Below are 22180 nucleotides of genomic sequence, written 5' to 3'. Positions count from 1 at the left end.
AAATCAATTATATCTTGCTTTTAAGTTATAGGTTTTAGTTTTCTGTAAAAGAAAACTATTGTGACAGCTTTGTCTGTCCATCCGCACTTTTCTGTCCCCCCTCAGATCTTAAAAACTACAGAGGGTAGAGGGCTGCAAATTGGTATGTTAATCATCCACCCTTCAGTCATTAAACATACCAGATTGCAGCCCTCTAGCCTCAGTAGTTTTTATTTTATTTAAGTTTAAGGTTTCACGCGTCTGGCAGTGTTTTCCGGAGGCGTGCGACACACCGTCACTCCAGCGCATCTGGGAGTAGCTGAGCGTTGTGAGGTCGTAGCTGGTAGTTTTATATAGCATTATACGCTGTACAGAAAACACGATTGTGCCGGAGAAACTTCGGTGCATTTTTTACTTGTTTGGTATTAACCTAAGATTTTTGGTCGTATATTTCGACGAACTAATAAATCCGTATTTTTTTTTTTTTAAGTTACTGGCTAAGAAGTCATCCAGGAATTCTGCTTTGACATCTGGGCTACTTTTGTTCCGAATTAGCTTTGCTTCTTACAAGATACTGTATCATCTACCTATCTGTCTGTCTCTCTATCTATCTGTCTATCTAAATATTTCTCAAGGTCTTGATGTATATCCATAAATATATCACAAATTAGATTTTATATTTGATGATCACATTCTTTTTATTCATTTCATGTTTTGTGTGTAAAAGTTAGATTACATGTAGTTAGGTACTTTGTAATGTAAAGCATTGCTAATTCCAGCGAATTAGCTGAATTCACTGGTATGTCAACAACACACGCATAAAAGAAAGTTAAACATTATTGCTTTAGCACTGGATTCTACTGGTTCCCTCAGATGTCGTGCAATTTTGGAAATAGTCTGAAAGGGCAAGTGAATAACTTCCACGGAGCGTTTGTTGTTGACTTAAATTTTAATGAATAATTAGGTTACATTTAATGACAGACGGCATAATTAACTTGGTTTTTAATAATACGTGCTTCAGTACTTAAGTTATATAAATAACGATTTTTGGGGGCATTCAGAGCAACAAGGATTGTTAGAGACTGGAAGATGGAGTTATATATTCTTTTATTATTTTTAAAGTGCGCATTAAAGCCGAGTTTGTTAACAGCTTCCTACGATACTTGAATGTTTCTCCTACGATTTTGCACAGAACCCTGCTTTCATTATTATCAGATTACAGTATATTAGGTAATCAGCTGCTTCAATTCTTCAGCCAACCTTTTAAATGTTCGCTACTCATATCTTCCTGATTTCCATTAAATTCATTATCCTAAGTCTAAGCAGAGTAACTATATATATATATATATATATATATATATATATATATATATATATATATATATATATATATATATATATATACATATAATATATATATATATATATATATAAAAAGTTCAACAAAAGCATCTAAAAAGTTCCTTTCTTTGTCAGACGCCAGCATTAATACTTTCAAATTCATGATCATTATATTTATTAGTAATATGATTACAGTCAGTAATAATGGAAAAATAGTCATATAAATGATCAAAGATACTACTGGGAAAAACTATTTTGATTTGGAATGATTAGAAAATTTATTATAGATCGTAGTCGTCAGATGCCAATAATACTGACAGAGGTTGGTTTACCTGCTGCCCCAGTTTCATGCAGTTAAGTATTGACATATATAATGGAGAAGCTTTTAGTCCTGTGCTTTTGAGTGGATTCGATGGCGCTTACATCAGAGATAATGTGCTTTGAAAGCATTTTAATTCAGTAATTACTCCTAACTCCAAATTTACATGGCAAACAACATGCATGCCTGCCTACACACTTCAGCTCGCATGATGTATTGTTACAGACATATTTTCACAGTGAAAATACTGACCGGTTCCGCTTTTTCATGTGTGTATACGTGTGTGTACGTACGCTTGTGGGTACGTAAAAATCTGACAAATATCTCCATATATACCAAAACATGCGACGACGGAAACAGAAACACTGTCAGAAATATTTTTATTTAAGTTTGTCTGAAAGATTTAAAAAAAAAAAAAATATATATATATATATATATATATATATATATATATATATATATATATATATATATATATATATATATATATATATATATATATATATACTGTATGTGTGTGTGTGTGTGTACATGTAATTTTTTTCATTCATATATATATATATATATATATATATATATATATATATATATATATATATATGTATATATATATATATATACTGCGAATCCCAAGCATTTTTTTCATGCATGATTCCATTGACACACAGTCATGAAACTTGCAAGTAATATCTTGGTCGTCACGGAAGATTTCACTTTGAGGTGAAGGTCGTCAGGTCGACCTCATGATCATTATATCTTATCTTCTTGTCATTAGTCGATGATGAGTTCGCCCATCGCAGATGCGGTCAGTTCGCGAGTAAGTTCAGGTCAATTTTAGCATTTTCTGGTCCAGTCTGTGGAAAACTCCAGACAAAGAAGTTGCTACTATTCCACACAAAGCAGCAGTAACCGTGCAGTCATGCATACACAATAACATAAACCAAAACATGGTTCTAAAAAAATCGTATTTACAAATCGTTTTAGAAAATTGGTTTTTGCAAAATGTGAATTATAAATAATTTTAAAAATTTCTTTTTGTAAGAATAAAAATGGGGGTGTTACTTAGAATTTTTATTTAATCAACTTTTTGTAAAACGTATAATTACAAATATTTTGAAAAACTACTTTTTTTTCGTGACTGTTCCATGTTAACTTCTACTTGAAAATGAATAACTAGTGCTATGATAGTCATGCCTGACCTCAGAACCCACAGACTTTTGGTTCCCAAACGTATGATGAGATATTTTTTTTTATGCTATTTTACCGCCAACTTGCCATGGAAGAATTTCCAGAGGTTCGTTTATAGCGCTGCTCCATTTGTTATTTGTTCTGTAAAAACAGGAACATTCTTCCTTTCGCTTAATCAGTATTGCAAACCTGAGTACTGACCAAATATATATAACCAAATATATATATATATATATATATATATATATATATATATATATATATATATATATATATATATATATATATATATATATATATATATATATATATATATATATATATATATATATATATATATATATATGTGTGTGTGTGTGTGTGTGTGTGTGTGTTTGTATGTATATATATATTAGTATATATATATATATATATATATATATATATATATATATATATATATATATATATATATATATATATATATATATATATATATATATATATCTATATCATATGTGTAGACATCAAAGGAATACTGTATTGTTGAACATATACGGTTCTAGAATAAACAAAGGTGGTAGTTAAATAATGCTTCCAAAGACGAAGAGCCTTATATCACTTTTTGAGCGATGAAATCCTGATCCATCATTTAATCTATTGTATGTCACATAAGGTTACATCGCGTGTGGTTTGGCTCATAGCAGCGTCAAGGAAAGAGGCCAACTTTGAATTCATCCAATATATTTGGACGTCAACAGCGTACGTAAAAGGAATGTGTATTATTTTTAGCTCTGAACTTCCTTTGTGACCTCGTTTGCACATTTTCCCGAAATGTCACTGTGTTATTAATGTACAAAGAACAAAATGCCTTTAGAACTCGTCTGAAATGGCAAATGCACACGTTATGCGATGTGTTTTGTACACACATTTTACCAAAATAAACATTGTTTTTATAGTATGCAACATTTCTCTAATATTGACGAATAATCAACACCGGTAGTGTTCTTCTAAATTATAATAATTCCTTTAAATAATCTTGAAAATGACAGTAGATATGAAGAGATTGAAACGACCGTTTTTTGAGATTTTCTTGTTGATTTGTCTTGCAGTCAGTAAACGTAATAAGAATATGCTCAAATATTTTTAGTGTTTTATTTGTATATAGCTAATATGTTATTTTTTTTTTTTAAATTATGTTTTGAAGTATTTTTTCACTTGAATACAAAAGAAAAAATGCGGAACAGACTTCCAACTAGTCGGCAGCAATAAGTCTTATTTATACTTCACAATATTCCTGATTGTCTTTTACAAATGTCTCTCACATCGTATGTGGTTACAAAAAACCCTTCGCTGACTGAGCAATTGGAAAATGGTGCCTTGATCATTCCTAGAGTCGTTTTTTAATTAATAACCATTCCTTAACATTCAATAAATTCACTCTTTCAGTTGAATATCTCAAGAAAAAAATAAAAGGTATTGAAAATATGTTTCTGACTCTTGTTTACACTTTGCCATTATTTTAGTGTGATCTGGCGTGGTTAAACATTTGGAATGTAAAAAGCTCTTGTGAATCGATGGTGAAACGTGCAATACTTCTATATTATCATTTGTTAATTCTTGATAGCAAGAAATTCTAAGTGGTTGGATGCAGTTTTGAACGAACAATTTTCAAATGAGTATTACGTGATTATGGAAGGGATAGAGAAGTGGTAATCCGCGAGATAGTCGAGGCACATATTACAGAAAGAGGTCTCGAGTTCTACAGTTAAATAAGGCTTTCCGAGAGGACAAAAAGTTTTGATCTTAAAGCGGATATTCGGTCGAGTCTTTATTATGTACTGAACCGCGTCTTGAATTTGCATGATGCCACCGTGGGAAAGTCTGTAAAAAAATTAACTATACACATATACATATTACAGTTGAAAACAGTTTTGCTTTTTGGGGGAGTGGGAAGTAGGGACTGGGATGGTGTCTGTGAAGGGATTCGAGGAAAGTAGGAAAAATGGGAAAAATGAATGCGTGTATTTTCAGGTGGTTTGATGGTTGAGTGTTTTTATTTAGAAAACGGAAAAGTCGAATGGTATTTTAAGTTTTCTAAAACGCATTGAAAAATTCATCTGTCACTTTTACTCTTTATTTGCTAGTCTACTGTGAAGTCTATATTGTTATCTTGTGTATTGACTATTTTGTTTCTTCTCTATTCTAGTATAGTTACATTTACTAGGTAGTAATTTCTCCAACAAAGGGGTCCACGACCCTGTAAGAGATTGCCTCTTTTACTAGTGTGACATTATTATATCTGTCTCCCAAATCAATTTGGTTACAATATCCATGCTCTGCTGTTTTTACTGCCATCGTAGTAGGAGACCTGATTACTTTCTCTGGTTTTATGTATGAGCCTGCCAAGGGCTTCTAGAAAGAAACTTTTGTTAGCCTGAGGGCTCTCCAGTAACGCTTGGAACATCCGTAAAAAGTCTATGCCATTTTCCCTTAGCTGACATGCCCTCTCATTCATGCTTTTAGGATATTAAGGTCATTCAAAACAATTTTCATTCTGGTTATTCAGTACTTTCAAGGGTTTACCTTACTCCACCTTCTGACATTCTTGCAGAGAAAATGGGTGGTTTTCTTGAAGGGAGGAACAATTAATAATAATTTAAGCGAGCAGTGAAATGGCTCGTAAAGTAGCTTTTGTTACGCATTAGATACGCTCTCCTTGGCAAAATATCAGTTCTTCGTTGGGCGAATGGGTTCCGTGCTCAGCTAGCACGCTGCTGCCCGCGAGTTCGAATCTCCGACCGACCAGTGAAGAATAAGAGGAATTTATTTCTGGTGATAGAAATTCATTTCTAGCTATAATGTGGTTCGGATTCCACAGTAAGCTGTAGGTCCCGTTGCTAGGTAACCAATTGGTTCTTATCCACGTAAAATAAATCTATCCTTCGGGCCAGCCCTAGGAGAGCTGTTAATCAGCTCAGTGGTCTGGTTAAACTAAGGTATACATAACATTGGCAAAATATCTTGTTTATTCCCGGCATTAGGCTGTATCATGACGGAAAATTAATTATTATACAGTATATGTTTTATAGCACATTGCTATAGATTACCAGTGTTGCATGTTAAACAGGTTAGAAAATTTACCCTTAAGTAGGATTTATCCATTTCCAAAATATTCATTAAACCTTTCCTTCACCTTGAGGAAAATTAATCAGTGGAAAGTTCTACCTGGTCCTCCGGCCGTCGGGCAACATCATTCGGTTCAGTTGAGTTTTTTTATTTAAGGTTTCATCTTCACCAGCATAATGGCGATGAAGTTCCTAAAGTATCGACGGCTGAGAGAACAAACACCTGGTAACGGAAGAGGGGAGAGAAAAGCTTAATTACTTATTTATGTTGTATGTTTACTTTTTGTTTGTTAGTGCAATCGAAGGAATTCCACAAATTTAAAGTTTTTTTTTCTACAGAACTGAAGTATTTGCTATTGTTTTCCTTTTGAAATTGATTTAATGTTTATTATAATTTTTTTTCATTTTTGCCTTGTTTTTTAGATAATATTGAATAAATACTTGCAGATATTATTGAAGAACGTGCAAAACAAACTTTGTTATTTTCAATTTGTGCACAGTTTACTTATTTCTGACGTGTTTTGCAAGTTGTACTTTTTCCTTAGAACAAAGTAGAAAATTATCTAAATCTGTTTGAATTATCACTATTCATCAGCATGATCCTTTTTTTTTTTTTATTTTTTAACATTGCCTGTAAAGACAAATACATAACGGCATTTTTGACAAGACTGGTGGCAAGATGTTGAAAGTTCATATGTATATATATATATATATATATATATATATATATATATATATATATATATATATATATATATATATATATATATATATATATATATATATATATATATATATATATATATATATATATATATATATATATATATATATATATATATATGTGTATGTGTGTGTGTGTGTGTGTATATATATATGTATGTATGTATGTATGTATGTATGTATGTATGTATGTATATTGTCACAAATATATATATATATATTGGTATGCTGCTCTCGGCTCTATGTGCTCTTGCAGTAAGGACAAAAATCCCATCCACTGAGGTGGTGAGGGTACCCCGCAGTCCAGGACATTGAGAGCGAAGTGGTATTGGGATCACAGTTTTGAGAGAAGGGTCAGGACAGGTAAAAGCATTAGATTAGTCATGGGGCTAAAAGGCCTGCCTCATAACATGAGGAACTAGGGAAATTTTGTTTTCAGTTCTGCATTTAGATGGGTCCCTCTAGAGTAAAGTACTTGACTGTTCCATTCTTTGTTATCATCATAGTCAAAAGTTACATCCAGTTTTACTAAATTATGAGCAAGTGTTGCCAAACAGTGAAAACCTTTTTTAATATCAGCATTGCCTGTTTTAAAAAAATATTAAACTGTATGTGTGTCTGAGATAGCAAGAGACAAACATTTATGGCTATTTATTTACTAACTATTCTCTTCCATTTCCCTTCGTATCCCCACCCTCCAACCACGCCATGCACTGTAGGCGTTTCTTTTTCTTCCTTTCCCTTGCTTTCATTGCCCGCAATCCATTGATGTCACCCCTGAGGATAAACATTCTTTCCAAAGTTCGTTCTCTATTCAGTCTGCCCTCCCCAATCTCTTATATGGCAAAAAAAAAAAGTCACTCCGAGGCGCTTTTATTTTTCTAACGTTTTTCCTGTAACTGTCACAGAACACCTGACAGTGGTTTTTTATACGCAAAAATAAAGAAAAGCAAAGATAAAAAATAAAACAGTAGAGTTTGGGTTTTGAATGTGTGTCGGCGTGATACAGTGGCGATGATATCCATGATATTTAATCCGTTTCAGGCGAGAAAACCAGATGTTTTTGAGAGAATAGTCGAAAAGAGACAAAAAGATTGACGGGGTCCGTGATAGCTAAACGTTATGGGCTTAGGGAAGGATTAGTGTTTGTAGACTTAGGAGGAATCTGGGGACAGGTTGATAAATGCAAAAGGACTGCATGTAAGTAAGACTTAGAATATAAATGCAGCTGGACTACGCCTTGTGAAGTCATTTCTACAGGATAAGCTTGATAATGTGGACTGTTTGTCCAAGAAAAGCTTGAACTTTTTCTGAATAAATACTCCCATTGATATCATCCAGTTTGAATTTCGGTCCTTTTAACTGTTCTACTAATGCACAGAACAATTGTTAAGAACTAAAGTTAATAAAAATATATGAATATGTGTGTGTGTATGTACGTGTTTGGGCGCAAAACTGGGCTAGTAACAATAATAGCCTAAATTCAGATGCCGACAGAAAAGAGTTTATCAAGATGAAAAGATTTTTTATATCTGGCCACTGATAAAAGTTAAAAAAAAACTAGTGATGTACAAACTCTATTTGTTCTTTCATATATCTTTTCACAGTACCTGTTTTGCAAAAAATTTCTCACCAGTTATTTGCTCAAAATCCAGTAACATTTTCTTAATAAGAAAAGGTCTTTAGTCAGACCACTGCAGCAGTCAAGGCCATATTTATATCCGTTCTTGTTTTCTTAAGGAATTTCCTCTCATGTAAATTACCTCAAACTTATACCCGCCTGATAACCCATGAAGAACTTTCATCAGCGGCTTCTGCATATTTTGAAAATGATCTAGAATGTCATTTAGTTCCCTGTAAATGCAAAGGGCCTTATCTGCTAAGAAGGCCGATGCGTTTCCACCATTTTCCTTTCTTTGCCACTCTGTGCTCCCGTCAGATCCTTCTAGATTACTTACCGTTTATCCACTGGGAGGATCTACTGGTTCCTTTCTGTCAGAGTGACGGAATCACCTAAAGCTAAGTTCACATTCCGATGTCAACTTACGCATGCGCACGCACCTGGCCGGAATACATGAAACTTCCATGATATTTAAAATAGGCCCACACCACAACTGGATACGTGTCACGGGACGATGTGCGTGATGCATGCGTATATATAGTGCGCCGCAAATGTAAGCACTATAAGGGTGACGTGGATGACGAACAATAGGCGGCGCAGGCAGAAGTAAATGCGTGGCAGAGCACGTAACACCAACGTCACGTATACCGTGTGTTTGTTTGTTTTTCTGCGTAACTGGAGTTACGCTAACGTCACGTTGGCCCCACGTACTGCTGGGTTAAACCCCAGCTATATAAAAACACCGGCAGCTGCACATTTAGTTGAGCTAGTCAATGCCGTAATACCACAGCGACAAGACATACTGGTAACGTGCTGAAGCAACATGGACAACATAGCTGAAATGCGTCAACTCATAGCTATAGCACGTCGGATAGACCAGAATTGTTGCCACTTGTCATTGAGTATGTTGTCATGTTTGCTTTGGAGCTTGCAGTGATTGCTGCAAAGCACTTAGGGCAGAAAAAATTCGCCCAAGGAGGGTGTGGGCGTGGCCGTACCTGCAGAAAATTAGATGGAGCAAGGTCATTATGACAACCTGATGGCGGAGTTGTCAACGAAGCCCCAGAGCTGTACAGAAATTTTACCCAGATTGACAAGGACCTCTTCAATGAAATTGTTGAACGGGTCACACCCCACATTCAGAAGAAAGTGACATTCTGGAGGAAACCCATTGAGCCAGGCCTGTTGTTTGCTATCACCCACGCTTCCTCAAATACAGGTGATTCCTACAAGAGTCTGCAATATTTCGTTCGGGTAGCCCACAACACCATTAGTCTCATATATTTAGAGACCTGCAGGGCCATTGTTGCTGCCTTCGTGGGATGAGGAACTGCAGGTGCCACAAACACCTGAAGCGTGGCAGGAGGTTGCAGGTTTTGAGGAACAATGGAACTTTCAGATTAGACAGAAAGAGCTTTATCAGATGAAAGCATTTTTATATCTGTCCACTCCCATAATAGTGATGTAACAAACTTCTATCCATTATTACTTGCAGTTGCATCTTTTCACAATTCCTGTTTTGGAATTTAATTTCTCAGACGGTGTGTATTTCCCAGACCCGACTGGCAGAAATTTGTTGGAAGAGGAAAAAATCTTCCCAACAGGATGCCACTGCAGGTCAACCTAATGGATTATATCCCTTCTTGTTGTTGGCGATGATGCCTTCCCCTGAAATTACCTTAAACTTATACCCCTGACCCCAAAAGAGGACTTTCATCAGGAGGAACGGATTTACAATTCTGAAAATGTTAAGAATGTAATTTACGTTGGAGTAAATGCGCCTTTGGGATTCTGGCAAACAGATTCCGAGTTTCCACACTGCAATATGCTTTGAAGCCTGACCATATAGAGCCATTAGTGATGTCTTACATGTTTATCCACTGGGATGATCATAAGAAGAAATCTTTTCGAAGACAAGAAGGAGATCAGGAGCACCCTGTCACACACTGTCATCCCTGGTAGCTGGAGGAGTGACCCCTTGCTCCTTAGGAAGCAGCCCTTCCAATCTGTGACCGGCAAGATAAGAGGGATGCAAAGGAATGTAACTTGTTTAAATTGCTGAAGGAATACTTTTCAACCAAGAGTTTTGAAAGGCTTTTTCGTGCACTGGCAGGAGAACATGATTTAGTTAAAATGCATAATACCTGATTGTTGTAATTACTTAAATGTCTGTTCCTGCATATATTTTGGACTTATTTAAAATTCAATAATGTATCAATTCAGGATTATTTTTTGCCCTGTGCATTTGTGTACTTTTGTTTGTTTTAGTTGATTTAATAAAGATATTGCTCAAATCTATGATATATTACTCTTATCAATACTTGGTAATTGGGAAGAGGAAAGCAAAACATGACTTTGCAAATTTATGTTTAATCAATATGAAACAAAATACATATAAATAAAAGAAAAGAATGTAGTTATTTTGCCCTTTTAATAATTTCTTAACATGGAATCTATTCTGATATGATAATTCTCTCATTTTTGAAAAACTACCTTTCTTATTATTTTTTTATTCTGAGGTGATAATTCTGTTCTTGAAAGTACCTGCTCTTAGCATTTACATTGTTGATATTCTGATATTAAAATTCTATCTTTTTGAAACTACCTTCTCGCCTCGTTAAGATTTGTGTGACATTTTATATGACTTGCTAATATTTTGCCTGTTGTTATTTTGCTTCTGTGCACATATGTTACATAACAGTATTTTGAACTTATTTCAAAGTCAATAATGAAATGTTAGTGTATTCAGGTTCATTTTGCCTTCTTTATTTGTGTACATGCATTATAAATACTTATTGAATAATGATATTTGAGCAGAGGATAAGCTAGACATGATATTGCAAAATATATTTATTTAATATAAAACAGAAACATACACATACATAAAAGCAAAAGGAAAAACAACAGTATATACATTAACTCTGTAAATTGTTAAGGAATGTCGTGTCAAAGAAGGTTGCTGAGATCTTTTGGTGTGGATGTCAAAACTGTATTTCAGGATTTCCAGCTGCTGCTGCATGCCGAAAAGGCTGGCAGGAACTGCAGGTGCCTGACACTCTGCTGTCACTGCCATTTGTAGCTTCATGATTGTATATAAATCACGGTGTGATAAAATTTCATAACAAGAGCTGCGTGTTCCAAATCGTTACCAATGAACTGTCATGGCGGAGGTGGGTCATTGTCGAGGCTAGTACACTTAACCCCTCATATATATATATACGACATCTCGGCAAGAGATTTATACCTCTCTTGATGGCTCAATGGTTTACGCAAGGAGTCGCTGAATAGGCTTTCGTCGCGGGTTCGTGTCCCCACGATTCCAATTCATTTATCACTTATATAAATTCCTTCGGCGACAATTCTCCAACGGAGATATACCGAGGTAGCTATCTGAATTTCGATATTGTGCGACATTTGTAGACATGATTGTATATAAATCACGGTGTGATAAAAATTTCATAACAAGAGCTGCGTGTTCCAAACGTACCAATGAACTGTCATGGCGGAGGTGGGTCATTGTCAGGCTATAAATGTTTCCCAATTCACGTCACTTACATAAAAACAGTACGACATCTCGGCAAGAGATTTATACCTCTTTGATGGCTCAATGGTTTACGCAACTGAGTCGCTGAATAGGGGTTTCGAGAAGGGTTCGTGTCCCCAAAATTCCAATTCATTTATCACTTATATAAATTCCCCCTTCGCAACAATTCTCCAACGGAGATATACCGAGATAGAGTGAATTTCGATATTAAAGAAACATTTGTAGCTTCATGATTATATATATATATATATATATATAATATATATATATAATATATATATATATATATATATATATATATAGAGAGATATATATAGCTTGTCATGATAAATAATATTGCCAAGACCAGGAAGAACATTCTTTATTGTACAAGCTTTCGAGGTATAAAACCTCATCATCAGGCTGAAAAAAAACACAAGGATGAGAATCAATAAAATTACAATAAAATGAATTGTCATAATAAATCTTCAGCAAAAATACTAACCTGTATATAAAATGAACAAGTAAATACAAACTAAAAGGGTGAGACGTAAAATAACGAAAAATTAAAAACACAAAAATATGAAAATAAAACTAAATATAAATATAAATAAACTACCACTCACAAATAAAATATTTAACGACCTAATTGATACCTACTATGAAATTATACGATAGCTAGTTGAATACCAGACGAGTTGTTGTTCAATTCCCTTCATCTTTTTAATAGTCAGCAGACTCTGAAATTAAAAGGTCCAGTCTATTTGAACAAAAAGACAGTACCCGAAAATCCAGGTCAGTGAAAGGATGGTCTTGTGTTAAAATCACTTCTCTAATGGCAGAAAAAAGGTGGTTTGGAAAGAACATAAACAACCCTTTGAGAGAAAGACCTCAGCACTGATTCAGTGTCACAGCCAGAAGTGGCTACTAATCCCATTAGGGACCACACTGGTAGAAATCAACAAGTAAATGACAAGGAATTAAGGTCCACAAACAGTATGCAGACTCTCAAAAGTGATCTTATAAATCTAAAGAAAACAAATAGGTTTCTGGGGGTGAGGGAAACAATGCTTAAGTATTTCTTGTAACTTTTTTCGGACCATATAGCTACTATGACCAAGGTAACAATATATGATAATCGTTTTATAATATATCTATATATTTCCATAAATATTACATATTTTATAAATTTCTTTTGATATTCATATTATGGTCATGACTTTCAGGTGGAAAGCAAAACCCAAATAATTTCAAGTCTATAGTTGAACCTGAGCAAGAATTTTGTTCTACCAGTTGGTAGCAAGAATGTTCTAACATATACAAAAATTCCACTGCTCATTTGTGCATATGGTATCACGTATTTTTATTTTGTTCTGTTCTCTTTTCTAGTGCTTTAGGTTTGACATATATAAAATTTGTCACAAGACTTACGAGGAATTTTATACCACCTCGAGAGTTTAGTATTGTTCGGATTCTTTATAAACACTGTTTCATTGTTTTAAAATTCATTAACGCGTTAACCACAAAAATTCTTATTGTGATGGGATGATTTCTATTATATATATTATATATTGTATATATAATATATGTTTTATTTTATATAGACTCTTTTTGCCGCTTCTAATGCACTGTCTAACACACTGTCAGGAATTTGAGTTTCATTGCCTGTTTCCTAATCTTATTTATATTTACTATCTGGAAAAGATATTGTGGGCTAAACATGCACTGGCACCAGATTGCAATAGATTAAATAACTTTTCTTCCATTCCAACCATACCTGACTGTAACCCATAGATGTTTTCAAATAAACCTTCTGCAGTTAACAAAAAATTATTTCTGTAATTATCATTATGACTTGCTATCTGTAAATAGAATATTTGGGGGTTTAGTAAGTATTGGCATGAAATTTGGTGATCCTTCATTGACAAAAAATTTTTAGTGTATAATCCATGTTTTCAAGTAATGAGATGAATAGTGACTAATAAAATTACCTTTAAGTCCAGGGTCACCATAAACCTCACATAAATATTAAATAATCAATAATTAAAAATTACCCAACTATCATTTAAATAAAAAAAGACAGTGGAATATAATATCACAGGGGGGAAATTTCCTGATAAAGTAACATTAACAATGGTATTTTCTTTTGGAGAAATTTCAGGGATAAAATTAGGATAGTTGGAGGATCCACTTTTGAGATAGAATCCATTTGAGAGAAATGAGAAGAGAGTAAGAAGAATAAGAAAGTTTCATCCAGAGTTTTCCCGGGATGGAGAAAGGTTGGTAAAGAATAGAGTTTCCTCATCCAGTTAACTGGGAATTCTCTTTATATCATCGTGGAAGGTGAGACGAAATTAATATAGAGAGAGATATAGATAGATAGATATATATATATAGAGATATATATATAGAGAGAGAGAGAGAGATATATATATTATATATATATATATATATTTATTATATAATAAAAGTTATATATATATATATATTATTTATTATATATATATTATATATATATTATAATCACCTGGTATTGTTTATGCAAAACAAACATCAAATAAAGACTTTCGGTTCTTACATGAATCACCTGGTTTTTGGAATTTTGACAGAAGATGGTACATAGTTAGAAATCACTGAATATATACTACAAAGACAGTATTGAGGAACATTAATTTGAGACTAAAGACTCAAGATGTCAAGTGTGGCTAAAATCTCACTAGGACTGTTTAGAAATCACAATTTACTGGAAGGGGCAATATGACAAACATGCAGACCGAAGGAGACTATAAATCCAAACCTAAGGCTAATAGTAGAAGAATAACTGTTGTTTAAACACTTGTGCAACAGAATCGTGTGGTGTTGTAGATGACAGAAAAGACACTCATTACAAAGTTTGCACAGGATTTTTCTGAAAATTTCCAACAGAGTCACATATGATATTCATACAAATTGAGTATGAACTTTGATATTAATAAAAGCATTTCCAAATAACGGGCCTAAGGTTTTAATTTTGTTTTACAGGATGGATTAAATGCGAGGAAGGCATTATATCAATAAAATTCTCATATTCATTCGAAAGAAATAGCACTGAACTATAAAAATGATTTGTCCTATTTACGATTATTACATTTACATTTTCCGAATATTCCTCTTCCCAATAGCTATGACGCTGAGTCATCTTTCTTAAAATCCTCCCTTTTTTATCGTAAAATGATACGCGTTATTGGTAAATTTATAATTATTACGCTTGAAATTTTTGCAGGAGAATCGAGTCAGAAGGAATATTATAAAGTGCCGTCGCATACGGTCATACCCAAATCTGTTATTGTTGTAATTTTTGTGATAATTCACGAAAAGTACTCTTAAAAATGCAGTATTATCATGACATGCCATTTCAATTTGATAATAGGTTTTCATCACTTGCACTATTATAAAGTAGTTATGGAATGTTTACATAACTGAGTGAGCCACATAATAAGTTATATATACATACATATATATACATATATATATATATATATATATATATATATATATATATATATATATATATATATATATATATATATATATATATATATATATATGTGTGTGTGTGTGTGTATGTTTATACAAAATATATATATATATATATGTATATATATATATATATATATATATATATATATATATATATATATATATATATATATATATATATATATATATATATATATATATATATATATATATATATATATATATATATATATATATATATAACATATATATATATACATATATAGAAATAACACACAATCACGTGTGGAACAGAAATAAATTTCTGACCCACTTCAGGATCGAACCCAGGTCTTTCAATTGAAAGACAAGGGCGCTGTCCACTAGGCCATACAAGTCATAAAAGAAGTTGGAACCTGAGTGCCACTGCACACAAGGAATTACCTGAGCAAGCTAACTGCTTGCATACCAGCTTGTTTTCCCCAACTTCCCGACTCAGCAATGACCCAATTGACAGCATTTCATTCAATTATCCCTTCAGAAATATATATATATATATATATATATATATATATATATATATATATATATATATATATATATATATATATATATATATATATATATATATATATATATATATATATATATATATATATATATATATATATATATATATATATAGATATATATATAGGAGTAGTTATGGAATGTTTATATAACTGAGTGAACCACACACACACACATACATGCATACATATATATATACATATATATATATTATATATATATATATATATATATATATATATATATATATATATATATATATATATATATATATATATATATATATATATATATATATATATATATATATATATATATATATATATATATATATATATATATATATGTATATATATATGTATTATGTATATATATTATATATATAATAAAAGCACGTTAAAAGAAAAAGAAAGAAAGAAAGATATGTATATATATATATGTACCGTATATATGTGTGTGTATGTATGTATGTATATATGGATAGATAGATAGGTAGATTGATAGATAGATAGATAGATAGATAGATAGATATTGTGTGTAAAGAGGGGCCATGTTGACAAGTGTCTGTAAAGGAGGCAAAAATACTTTCATTGTTTCATGCCGGCTAAATAAAAGAGGCCATTAACGGTACGTGAATGCTTAAAAAAACAAAAAGAAAACGGAGATGAAAGCATATCCTTGTATTGTGTCCACTTACTCAAATGACAGGTCGAAACTGATATCCTAAAAAAGTTATACACAATGGTATTATAGCTTTAACAATAGGCCTGTTTTTCCTGATATATATATTTTTTTTTTTTTTTGATGAACGGTTTGGGAGAGACTCATATTTCTTGATAGCTATTGAACATCTTTGATATTTAAAACTCTTTCTTTGCAGTTTCATCGCTGTCATCGGCTGTATAGGTTTCGAATTCATTTCATTCACAAACTTCTTCCTTTCTCGCGCTCTCTGTACTATGTGCATACATATACAACTGCACACACATATACGTGCACATGAACATTTAAACCGGGAATGTTTACCTCCTTCAAACTTATTGGTAACTCCCATACCACTCAAAATAACGAAAATGCTCGTATAATTCTTACTTACCTTAATCTATCGTGATTCATTTACCTAAGAATATTTTCATCAAAATAAATATAAAAAAAGTTTTCAGATATTCTTAGGTTAATCAAGGACAAATGTGTTGTTATTCTTGTATTATATAAAAAACTAATGTAAGGAGACATTGTGAACATAACTTCATTAAATGCCTCTTCATGTGAACATAAAACAGTCCATTTAGTGGATGTTAAAAGTTTAAACAATTACAAGAAAACAAAATTTTTCCCGTTATGCAAAGCGGATTATAATGAGTACAGAAGCTTTCGAGAAAATTAGATTCCTTGAGAAAATTACCCAGGAAAGAAGGAAATTGTTTTCTTGATGGGAAAACTCTGTTCCAAAAAGCCTTTAGAACTAAAAGGTAACCAGATTATAATAGATTAATGATTTTTTTAATTTTTAATCGACGGAACAAAAAATCATTAACGGAAATAGAGGCGAATATAGCTTGTTTTTATCATACTTTTGAGTGATGCTGATGAACAAAAATATGTACCTGCACACAGACATATCCACACACACACTTTATAAACACACATATATATATATATATATATATATATATATATATATATATATATATATATATATAATATATATATATAAATATATATATATATATATATATATATATATATATATATATATATATATATATATATATATATATATATATATATATATATATATATATATATATATATATATATATATTGTAAAGATTAGTTTATATGATATTTCTACTTTGCTTATATATAGATAAACCTCTGTCTATTTTGAACCTGTGAGAGGTAGTAAATCTGGTATATTTCATAAAAGTCAAATTTATGTGAGACGCTCAGAAGCTGAAATTTTGCCTGGGGCAGTAAATGGCTTGCCCGTTTTTCTTTGGTAAAATTCGGCCATACATCGCGCCCCCACTCCCGTCCAGAAGCAATAAAAGGTCAGGGCGAGAGAAGCTCGCTCTCACACAGTCGCTAGTTTAAGCCAAGAGGTCACGTCAGACCTCGCCCCCGCCCTTCTTTCCTTCGTTGGAAGTTGACTGCCCTTTGCTCCGTATGGCCATCAAAGATTGCAAGTGGGGATTGCAAGTCCCAAAAGCGAGCAGAAACTCAATTTTCATCATCACAAGGGCGCCCTTTTCCACCCCCCAACCTACGACTTGAAAGCAGTTCCTTATTTGTCGACGAACACACGTGGACCCTGGCAGAAGACGCCGCTGGACGCCGACGTCAGCCTTACGCCTCTAAATGTGGTAAAATACCTAAACGAGTTGCTTAGTCATATTAGTTCGCCCTTACATTTATTAAACTTTTGGGCCTATAACATTCCTGATGCTTCTTGGTTCAATCCCGGCCCACGTGTTCAATCCTTGCTCTGAGTCACAAGTAACGCCTCGGGAAGCCATTGGCGCCCTCAGCGCACACTCTTGTAGCTAATTCATTCCCCAAATTCCAGCATTAGATTGTAACCTACGCCTCATATCGTTTCAGAAGGACGATCGTAGCAGAATTCTCCTTGGTCCGTGTTCCTTTCCCAAGCTCCCCACCACCCCCTTCATTCTGCAGAGCAATTTAACGTGTTTCAGTTCATTTGATCTTGTGTGTTATGAGAATATACCTATTTTTGTATCCACGTGTTTCACACTTCCCTTTGAGAAAGAGCCCTCCGCTCCTTGTACCACAGTTTGTGTTTTTATATGTCCTGGTTATCTTGCAAGGCCATTTTACAGTAAAGTAATAAATGTGGATCTTATTAACCACCTCTTCATATAAATATATATATATATATATGTGTGTGTATCATGTGTATACACACACACACACACATATATTATATATATATATATATATATATATATATATATATATATATATATATATATATATATATATATATATATATATATATATATATATATATATATATATATATAAAACTAGATACTTCTTCTTCAATTTTATTTCTTGTATCTCTATTTTGCTGACCTATCACTCTAACTCCCTCTTTTCAATTTCTTAATCACTGAATGGCCCAAAAGAACCCCAGTGCTTGGCTTGACAGCCTAAATTTCATAAAATCAATTAAGATATTGACCACGATTCCATCCTGTACCTCAGCCCTACCTATTGTTATTTTCTTAGGGGCTTACTTGTATCATAACTGTAGGACACTCAAATGATAGTGCAATAATTTGCCATTCCTGCCCCTATCTCAAAAGGTTTTATTTCATACCTGCTCTGTTCTTCTTTGGAAAATGCCTGTTGGCCCAGCCATTCCCGGCCAGTGAAGAATTAGAGGAATTTATTTCTGGTGAGTTCATTTCTCTGTGGTTCGGATTCCACAATAAGCTGTAGGTCCCGTTGCTAGGTAACCAATTCCTTCATAAAATAAGTCTAATCCTTCGGGCCAGCCCTAAATCATCAGTGGTCTGGTTAAACTAAGAGATACTTACTTCTTCATAACTGCTCTGTCTCAGAAAATGCCTCCATTCCCAGTGCAACAGTTCACTAAGCCTTCAGTACAGAACTGCCCGTCTTCAAATTTCCCTTTTTATTATTATTTATCTTCTAGTATAACCTTTCTCTCTAGCCTCTCCGTTTATCAATATTTATTCCATTATATTTCATGATCTAACTTTTTCTCTACTTTTTGTCTGTACTGTACTTCATACTTCAATCACACTCTTGTAATACCTTCCAGTCAGTCAAAGTGAAAATGTTCTCTCTCTCTCTCTCTCTCTCTCTCTCTCTCTCTCTCTCTCTCTCTCTCTCTCTCTCTCTCTCTCTCTCTCTCTCTCTTGTTAAGCTTATCTCTAGTTTTCGTGACTGCTGTACCCATTATATCTCACTGGCCTTCAACATTTTAAGTATGGTAATTTCCCTCATCATGTTCACAATTTTCTGTCCTCATTTTTGCCGTCATTGTGTCCTGTTAATCCTTCACTCCTTGCGAGCGGAAACGTAGCGCCTGACACGAGGCCAACAAAATAGAGATTAACATACATTCAACTGTGTTTGTTTGAGATGGAAAATGTTCCATAATTCTATAGACAAGTTGCGGACAGAGTTCTGATGAATATAGCTGGAAGGCTGACATTATATTGTTTCCAGTAGGAATGATACATTTGACGTGATAAATAGTATACATTAAATGCGTGTCCGGAGGTTTTCTCTGTGAGGAGTGGATCCCCGCAGGGTATGATTTCGGGCTGGCCAGGTAAGATGGACGATCGTGTAGGTCCATGTGGGACCCTACACTCTATCTCTATTTTTCTTTGGTTTGCTTCATTATTAATATTCAGAAGAACTGTTGGTTGCTCAGTGTCACTGACAGCATAGTGGTAGATTTCAGCTTTGGTAAATTATTGACTCAACATTCTCTGTTTTCCGCTGAGGCTTCCGTTTTCATTTTAACTTAGTGCCAAGAAGACATGTTATGATATATTTCAGCTTTGGTAAATTATTGACTCAACATTCTCTGTTTTCCCCTGAGGCTTCCGTTTTCATTTTAACTTAGTGACAAGAAGACATGTTATGACATTTAGCAAGAGCAGCGGCAATGGCAATGGAAAGTGAAGAATATGAAGGACATAGTGAAGGACATTTACTGAATAACAAGCACCTCTGCAGCACAGGAACTCTTACAAAATCTCAGTCTGATTCACATATTTGCTGAGGTCTTTTATTTTTAGGTTGGGATTTTTATATTTCTCTTTTAGAGATTTAAGTATCAATTAGCAGTTATACTCGCCTGTTTGCAAGAACTGGAATAAGACTTTAATCCGCTTTGCCTCTAGACGTGGTAAGCTTTATAGCTCCAACATGGAGCCATCAGACGCCAGTTCATATTTTATCCTCTTAATGCTACTTTTCCCTTTTCCTTCGTTCCTTTTAAAAGTGCTCGTTCGGGTAGAGAATTAGCGACAAATGTGAAATGTTCTTAATTTGTATTCTCCTCTATAAATCGTATATATATATTATATATATATATATATATATATATATATATATATATATATATATATATATATATATATATATATATATATATATATATATATATATATATATATATAAAATCTAGTCTTATGAAAAAGCAGTCTTATTTGTAAATAATACCTTATGTATTTCTTGACTCCTAAAACATATTTAAAACAAACAAGTCAGGAGAAAAAAGATAGGAATTCGTTTCTGTGAGCTAACGTAGTTTTAGTAACCGTTTAGTATAGAATGATTAAATTTACATTACTATTTTCCGTATCTCTATTACATATAACATCACCGAAAACAACATTTCCTCCATTAAAAACAATATTGGCTCATATTATTCATGAATATTCAGACATGAGATCAAAATTTAAATTCACATGAAATTCATGGATTATATCCTCCTACAACTGGTTATTTCGCCAAAGTTTCTGTCACTTAATATTTGTGCATATCATTCAGATAAAAGCTGCTTGGCCATTCTTTCATTATGTTTAATGTAGTGCTCTGCATGTCAGAAAGATACAATAAGACACTTTTTGAAAAATCCGGTTTTCCATCCATGTGAAGGTGTTTCATTATAAAACATCAGAATAAAAAATACGTGAAAAGAAAAATATACTGACTTTTTATATCAAGCAACAGGGACTCATGAGTTTTATTTGGCTCTTTTCATGATCATAAATCGAGAAATTTTCACCACTCTTATGAAAATGTTCTTTTCCTTTCAGACATTAGCGCGAGTCATATTAGTTGCTGTCTACATCAATGAACTTGAAAACTGGTGAGTACACTTTTCCAACTGTTTTATGGTTTAGCCCTTTTGGATTTTAATTAAAATATCAGCAAGTAGATAACGAAACTCGAGAACAGAAAATCTGTGAAACAACCTGTGTACATTCTAACTTGAATAATAGATTTTTTTTTCTTTAATTTTTATGAACGAATATGGCAGAAGCCGATGAGCGATTTCTAATTATTATTAAGAGTTCATTTCGTTTTTATGAAGATCACAACACCGTCACCTTCTCTTGAGTCATGCACATTAAAAAAATCTTTTGCTTCATCTCTCCAGCACTTTTCAGTTTTCTTCCCCCAACCCTTTTCCCAGTACTCTAGAATTCTACATTCTTTTAACTAAAATATTCCCTGTAATTCTCCCCTCGTGACCAAAACATCTCGAAGCCCTCAGATCGATCTTTTCAAATACG

At 33.1% G+C, this 22180-nt stretch overlaps 1 long non-coding RNA gene across 1 annotated transcript in view; it reads left to right on the top strand.

Annotated features, from left to right (window-relative positions):
• The window catches only part of LOC136840531 (uncharacterized), a 244974-nt gene extending 223217 nt beyond the window's left edge, over window positions 1-21757 (top strand). Inside the window, exon 3 of the long non-coding RNA XR_010853634.1 lies at window positions 21701-21757. This is a non-coding gene — a long non-coding RNA (uncharacterized lncRNA). The remainder of the gene's footprint in view (window positions 1-21700) is intronic.
• Window positions 21758-22180: the final 423 nt, after the last annotated feature.

This window comes from Macrobrachium rosenbergii, chromosome 7 (assembly GCF_040412425.1).
Source record: "Macrobrachium rosenbergii isolate ZJJX-2024 chromosome 7, ASM4041242v1, whole genome shotgun sequence".
Taxonomy (NCBI): domain Eukaryota; kingdom Metazoa; phylum Arthropoda; class Malacostraca; order Decapoda; family Palaemonidae; genus Macrobrachium; species Macrobrachium rosenbergii.
Note: the sequence above shows the minus strand (reverse complement) of the source record. Positions and strands in the feature narration are given on the sequence as shown.